Source organism: Tenrec ecaudatus, chromosome 6 (assembly GCF_050624435.1).
Source record: "Tenrec ecaudatus isolate mTenEca1 chromosome 6, mTenEca1.hap1, whole genome shotgun sequence".
Lineage (NCBI taxonomy): Eukaryota > Metazoa > Chordata > Mammalia > Afrosoricida > Tenrecidae > Tenrec > Tenrec ecaudatus.
Genome location: NC_134535.1, coordinates 101,578,904 through 101,587,046, shown reverse-complemented (window position 1 = coordinate 101,587,046; position 8,143 = coordinate 101,578,904). Strand labels below are relative to the sequence as shown.

Here is an 8,143-nt window from a genome sequence, read left to right as displayed (position 1 = left end):
TTATGCACCCATTTTGTCTTCAGCGATCGTGTTGGGAGGGTGAACATCTCATACTGCCAATTAGTTAGAACAAAGTGTTCTTGCATTGAGGGAGGGTGTGAGCAGAGGCCAGAAGTCTCATCCCCTACCTCAGTGTATTGCCATATAAATATGTGTACATGGGCCAATACCTCTGTTTTTGTGGATTAATGTATTTGCATATATACACCATGATGTTTATACCTCTATCCATTGCTTTGCTTCCTAGGTCTGTTTCCTTTTACTGTCCTCCTGCCCCACTGTCCCGTTCCCCTTATTTCTGCCTCTTGATACTTCCTCTTAGCTAGTTTGCTGTTGCCACACCCACACCCCCTTGGATTCCTATCTTCCCCTTTTTACTGACTCCACCACCTGAGTTGTTCCCCTGTCCATGGCACAGCCTGATCACCGCCCCTTTCCCCCACTGCCCTCACTTTCCAGGTCTCCGCAGCACTGATGAGCACATGAAACATGTTTTTTCATGGGAAGAGTTAGAGGAAATTATGCTAAGCAAAATCAGCCAATCACAAAATAAGAAGTACAGATGAATCCCCTGAGGTAAATGGAATCAGCATGGTGAGTATAGAAGAGAACCTATATCACAACATTCTGGTTGAGACACAGTGAATTGGGAGGAGGTTGGACCAAACCCAAGAAGGTACATGTCATTCCAACACAAAAATGGGAAAAGGGGGTAGGGGGGTAGGGAGGAGGGTGAAAGTGAAATTATGGAGGGAGCAGGGCACTAATACACCAGGTGGGAGAGTACTGGTCTTGTCTCCACAGAATCGGGATGCACTAGACCATGAGGACAGCGCAGCCACGTGAAAGAATGCGTGCAGAGAGAGCTGGCCCTACCCAGAGTCAAATTGACCCTCTCCCTGGAAGTGGGGGTGGTGGAGAGCAGGTTGGGGAGAGGGGCCAGTGTGCCATACCCACACAGAGGCAGGCCAGGAGGGAGGAAGAGAAAGAGAGCCGACCTGGACCCCACAGAATGGACCCCACGCTGGCACACCAGGCTCAGAGGATGAAGTCCCTGTGGGGAGCTAATGGGACACAGAGGGGATTGGGCAGTCGACAACAGCACGTCACGCTGTCCCCTTACTGGAGCAGACTGTGACAGAGGACATTTCTGGGGTCACATGGTGGGGAGGCAGTACGGTCTGAACCCCCAAAACGGAGCGAACCAAGAAGAGACATAACAGCTGGAGCAAGGCAGAGCCACAAAGCCGCTGAGGAGCCCCAACGGGGGATGTTCCAGCCAGGGAGGGGAAGCTCCTGGACAGTCTTAAAGGCAAATGAACAAACCTGGGATATTTGTATATTTCTTCTCTTTTCTTTTTTTTAATTTTCATTTTTTCTTATTGAGGGAGTTAGTTTATTGTGCCAACCTGGCTGATAAACACATGTGGGATTAATTGAAGGGCAGAGAGATAAATGGCTTGGTGAGTCTTGCCTTGTCTCTTGCTCTTTGATCATTGGACCAGTGTACGGCTGCCTTGCTTTTTCTTTGCCTCAATTTGCAAGCTACACTACCTGTGGGACACCTAACCCATGGACTCAATTTTCAAGCTACACTACCTGTGGGACACCTAACCTGTGTATCGCTGTAATTTGATGTTCCCTCAAGACCTGCTTCGCCACACCTTTGGAATTTACATCTCTTGAGCTGGGGACTGTCGGACCCTGTCATCTGGCTGACTGTTGGTGACCTGCCTTGCTGTTTGCTGTCTGTGCTGGGATAGCCTGAATTGCTCTACAGAGGACTACCTGGCGGCCCTCCAGGCTTGAAGGACTGCCAGTGTCTCACAACTGTCTCATGGGAGTGAGTTGCACTGAGCCATTTCTACTGCTTTATAATTTAATCAAATGTTTATTTCTTATGTTATATATCTATCTGTATATGTATATATAAAATTATTAGCATTCTGGTTTTGTTTCTCTAGAGAACTCTGTCTAACACACTTATTTATTGATTTTTTTATCAGTTTGGGCTATGTCATAGTTGGTGTGCCTACCTATATAGGACAGTCACGGGAGGTATGCCCAAGGAGAGAACACTGTTTTTTTGAACTATGCTATGTCAAATGACCTTGGTCTTGAGACACAGTCTCAAAGTGGTACAGTGGCTAATGTGCTCAATTGCTAACTGAAATGTTGGAGGTTCATTCAAATCCACAGAGAGGTGCCTCAGAAAAAGGTTTGTTTATCTACTTCAAAAAAAAATCAGTCATTGAAAATCCTATGACTCATAGCTCTATTCTGTCACCTTTGAGATAGCTCTGTGGCAGAATCAACTCAACCAACTGGTCTAAGGTTCTTTTTTTTTTTTTTTTCAAAGACGCAGCAGTGATATTGTAAGACATAAAGGTACAAATACATTCTGTACATTGGTCAAATAAGCTATAAACCAAACCCCTTGGCAGAGAGTCCATTCAGACTCAGAGACCCTTCAGGGCACAGAACAACTCCCCCATAGGGTTTCCATCTTGAGGGAAGTAGATTGCCACATCTTTCTCCCTTGGGATGTCTGGTAGATTTGAACTGTCAACCTTTTGGTCAGCAGTGGAGCGCTTAACCACTGTGTGACCACCACTCCTTCAAATGAGCTATAGCAGGATTAACAAAAGGAAGATCTCAAACTCCATGAAGCCATCAAAGAGAACTATACGAGCCAAGAAAGAGTTCAAGCAACGGGGTCACTGTGTGCAACCAGACTTCTCTGTCCCGGAAACTAAGGTCCCTCACCCTAGCCTTACCTCAGCCAAGGTCATATGCATTAACAACTGCTAAATATAGTGCTTTTAAACTTTTAAACCCTTTCACATCTATTAGCCATGTGATCCTCACAACAACCCTGTGAGGTAGGCAGGTCAGGATGTTCTCCCCATTTTACAGAGGAGAGAACCCTTGTGGAAAAGCTAACTGTCACCTCCTGTCACAGAGGGGATCAGTGACAGACCTGTCAGGACTTACTAGCGCTCTGGACTTGGCTCAATCCTTTTTCCATTAGGCCATCCCTCAGGTCTCTGGAAGGTCTGTCAATCAGTGGAGAATCTTGGTAAACAGAATTAGCCTGTATGTTGCTACTAGTCTGCCTGCCTATCAATGGTCTGTCCCTGCTTGCCCCTCCAGGACTGGGTGCATCAGAATAAAGGAGCCTGCGTACCAGAAGGCAGGTGTTGGAATGAGACTTGCTAGAAAGCAGGCACTTTTGAAGTCAGTACCTAACATTTGGTATTTGAGATTAACCTTTGAAGCAATTTTTCAATGCCTAGCTGAAAAGCACCAGTTGCTTCTTCCACTGCGGTTGCCAAACGTCTGACTGCGATCACAGCATCCCTGCGAAGCTCATTGGCAGTGTCTTGCTGAGCACTGGCCTCCTCGCCAATGGCAATCAGCCTGTCCAATTTCTCTTCCTCACGCTTTGAAAGTTCTCGTGCCAATCTCCTGTTTTCTGCCAGCTCAGCGGCAATAGTCCTGGCCACTGACTGCCTTTGTCGCCTTGCCCACCTTGGAGGTGGCTCACAGGTCAAAGGCTTATCTCCATCAGAAACAAAATGAACTCTGGAAGAGAAGACTTGAGGCTGAGGAATGGAGGCTACACCAGGAGGGTTTCGGCTGGTGCTGGTGCACGGACTGGGCTCACCGGACACACCCAGTCTGGTCATGGGGCTGCTCTGACTGGAAGCAACTGCACCTCTGAAAAGGTAGTGGGAGCTGCTGTAGCTGGGGGTCCCTTGAGAACACCCTGCACCCGAGGATCCATCCCAGGAGTCCTCAAGGTCACTGGTTTCTTGAATCCGGTCAATGAGTCTCAGCTGACAGTCCTCATTTGAGTCCTTAACTGTTTCCAACATTTGCTGGTGATCTGCTGCCTGAGTCCTTTTGGCTTTCAGAATGCTGGTTCCCTCTTGCCCTGAGGGATCAGAGACCACTAAATTCTGATCAGCGTGCTTGGCCCAAGCAGCATCCTCCGGTAGGTTCTCTGAGTCCGCCACTATCTGATTTCGGAGAAGCTGATCCAATGTATCGTAGAATGGGCATTGTGGCGTGGGCAACATATGCCTTCAGATACAAGGCCTTCAGAACTTTAAACTTGGAGTGGCACTGGCGTTCGGTGCGGCGGAAGCCTTCCTGCTGCATCCGCTTGGACACAGCCTGATAGACATCTGCATTATGATGCACAGTCCGGAGACGCTGAATGTACTCTGCCTTTCCTAGTATGGAGAGAAGAGTTCGTGTCTCCTGTCTGGACCATCGGGTGCCAGCGGTGCTATTGGAATTAGCCATCGTGGGCTGCGAAGGCCAGGTGGAGAAAGCTCCTGGACAGCAAGGTGCAAATCTGAAGGTGAGGGGAAGCTCTGTGTGCACTCAGAATAGTTCCAGGAGCCAGCTGGTTCTTTCCTCTCAGGGCTAATTGTGGAGAAGCCAGGCCCAAGGACCGAACTTCTGCCAAGGATCTGCTTTACTTTCATTACCATTTTTGAACTATTTCTTATTCTACTTTGCTTTGCTGCCAATCCAACAACCTCCTCATTTTCTGAGTAAGCAACAACAGCGGGCGTAACTCGGTCACCTGCATCATTTGCAACCACACCTGCATGGCCATCCTTATAGATGGCCACACAGGCTGATGTGCAGCCCAAGTGGCCGCCAATGGCTGCCATAGGGCAGCAGAGACAGCGGTGGTGAAGGCAGCTGCAGGAACGAGCCCCCCTCCCCGCCCCCAGTGGCAAAAGCTACCGGCCTGGTCTAAGGTTCTTAAGCCAATGCAGATAACTTCCAAATTTCTCTCTTCAACTGAAACCTCTTTCCTGAATTCTAGACCTAGAAGTGGAATGCAAAGGGCTTCATAAAGTTCATGGGAAAAATGGAAATGAAAGATAATGGAATTTTCCCACAAACTGTTGAAGCCCTTTTATATCTCCACCAGGATGTGCCATGTACATCAAAATTCACCTGCACCACATGATCCTCATCATCCTCCTGGTCTTGTCCATATGTTTCCCTGCATCAGTGGATGTTTCCATCGTCTATCTAGCCGGTCAAGCTACAATCCTTGACACTGTGCTGGGTTTGCTTCTTCACATTTTCTGCTCACCATTATCCAATCAATCCATGCAAGTGCATCTAGAATAAATTCTTAAAATTAATTTCTCACTATTCTTCTTGTCTGTCAGTTTGCCCCAAACTCCCTCCTTCCTTCCCTCTTCTACACTACTCTGGTATCAGAGCAAAGGAAGTCTGAATATTAACTCCATCTCTTTCCCACTCTGTGCTTGGGAAAGCTATCTCATCTTTCAAACTCCGTTCCTATGCTATTCAAAGGGGATGATGTTTTTAAGAGGGATAAATGAGATAATGTATGAGAAAACTGCTTAGTTTATACCTGATACATAGTAAGTGATCAACAAGTGTTAGCTATTTTATCACTCTAGTACTTCAAATCGAATTTCCTTCATCTATAATGATCTAATTCCTGCCTTCTCCACCATTCTTTCTACTGTTCCAACACTATTAAATTATTGGTAGAGTCTCTGTACATAGTCCCTTCTAGTCACTATGGTCTTTACATGACATTCCTTTTGTCTACATAAAGGAAATTATACCCTCCAAAGTAGCTAGAAACTTGTTATATTTTCAAAATTCTCTATCACCTCTAAATAGTGGCAGATCATCTCATTTCTAAGTTCGATCTCTTGGTTTTATATGATGCTTGAAATTATTGTTTACATGCTAGTGGATGCAGGTTCTTGAGCATCAGCTGAAGTCCATGTTAAAACACAGACTCCCAGGTCCCATCCCAGACCTACAGAATCAAGATCTTTTGGGAAGAGCCCGACAACCTGTCTCAGATGATTCGAAGCTCCCCACATGAATAGGGCCCTGGCTAAATTACCTGCCTTATAAGCTGTTTCAGAAGCAAAATGATTATTACACAGATAAACGAGTGTGCACATAAAAGTGCACAATCCTCATCTGAGGGAAAAAGGATGACTCTCGCTTTGAAGCCGTGGAGGGAATTTTCAGCCTCGCTCTTTAAATATGCCGCCCCACGTGACTAGGACCCCATCCGGCACCGGGATTCAAGACTCACGAAGTTTCCTGCAAACGTTTGAGGGAAGGTTTACTTATCATTAGCGCAATGCAACAAATAGAGATAAAGCATCATCCAATTAATTTTTAAAACAATTTTGGCTTTCAGGCCCTTACATCTCATGGGGAAAATTAAGCACTAGTTTCAAGATAGCAATCATAATCATCTCACTTCACATAAAAGCTTTATAATTAGGGTAAGGACTCATCTGAATTTCAGTATAGTATACCCTTGCAGACAGTGACAAGAGGTGAGTAAAAGAAAATCTCAAACTATAAATTGTTGGTTTGAATCTAAGTCAAATAGAGAGCCACTGACCACAGCAACAAATAGAACATAGTGACACTCTATGTGAGCAAACACTAGACATCTGCTTTGCCCACCCCACCCTACCACATATGCACCATTCTGCTAGATCAGAGGTTCTCAATCTGTGGGTCACGACCCTTTGGGGGATAGAACAACCCTTTCACATGAGTCACCCAAGTCATAACAGTAGCAAAATTAGAGTTGTGAAGTAGCAACAAAAATAATTTTGCAGTCAGGGGGTCACCACACACGAGGAACTGTATTAAAGGGTTGTGACATTAGGAAGGTTGAAAACCACTGTGCTAGATCCTTAACTTGTGATTTCATTGATCTACTCTGTGTCCAAATAAATATTCCTAACCCTCAGCTGGGTGACAAATAACAGGTGCTAAGAAAATGGCTACGTGGAGAACATTCATTCTTTGCATTCAGTGAACAGTATATTTGCGGTTTTACTTCAAGAAGTGAACTTTAGGACAAAAGCAGAAATTATAGCTATTGGTTACTGCTCTTTGACACAAAAATGAAAATATCAGCAACAGAAATGATTAATACAAAAAGAAGGAATCTTAAAATTTTACCTTCAATAAGTGCTTAAAAAATAAGTGCTTAAAATATACTCCCTAGTACTATTTTCCTTTTACCCCAAGGCATCATATTTCCCTCCAATCATCCTAAAACATTCACACATTGCATGTTTCTATTAATAACATTGCTGGTGAGTCAGTTGCTGGTTCATAGGTATTGATCATATTGTATAGCACTGAATTTCCAGTGCACTGGTTTCATATTTCCACTATACTAGGATAAGTCAGGGCAAAGCCATGATGATGTATTTGTTGTGCATTGGGCTTCTAAGCCCAAAGTCAGCAGTTGAAAACCATCAGCATGCTCTATGGGAGAAAGCAAAGGCCTTCTAGTCTTGTAAAGAATTTCAGTCTTGAAAAGCCAGGAGTGCAATTCTATTCTGTCATATTGTGTTGCTATTAGTCAGAATCAACTCAATGGCAGTGAGTGTATTTGGTTTGAGGGAAAGTCAAAAGATACTACTACCAAAAATCACAGAAACCAGTACTAAAAATATAAAAATGTGAAGCTATTGTTTCTGGATATAGCCTTTGTCTATGTTTATACAGTTCTGTAGACCACCAGCGTTTCCATTATATGAAGAAGAATGTGGCATCAGGATTGGAATAAGGCGTATTAACAATTTGTGGTATGCAGCTGACACAACCTTGCTTGCTGAAAGTGAGGAATTAAAGCACTTGCTGATGAAGATCAGGGATGGTACCCTTCCATCTAGGTGACAACTCAATGTAAGGAAGACCCAAATCCTCACACCTGGACCAATAGGTAGCATCATGAGAAATGGAAAAGGGCTGAAGTTGTCAGAGAGTTTGTCTTGCGTGGATCCCCAATCAATGCTGATGGAAGCAGAAGTCAAGTGATCAAAAGACGTATTGCGTTAAACCTCTTTAGAGTGCTGAAGAGCAAGGATGCAATTTTGAGGACTAAGGTGTGCCTGACTCAAGCCATAGTGTTCTCCATTGCCCCATGTCCCTGTGAAAGTTGTAGAATGAATAAGGAAGACTGGAGAAGATTCACTGCATTTGAATTGTGGCGCAGGAGAAAATTATTGAAAGTAACATGGATTGCTAAAAAGACTAACTGGTTTGTGTTGGAAGAAGTAAGACCAGAGTGCTCCTGAGAGGCAAG

General features: G+C 44.7%; 1 pseudogene; it reads right to left on the bottom strand.

Annotated features, from left to right (window-relative positions):
- Window positions 1-3,245: 3,245 nt before the first annotated feature.
- Window positions 3,246-4,311, bottom strand: LOC142451566 (myb/SANT-like DNA-binding domain-containing protein 7; annotated as a pseudogene).
- Window positions 4,312-8,143: the final 3,832 nt, after the last annotated feature.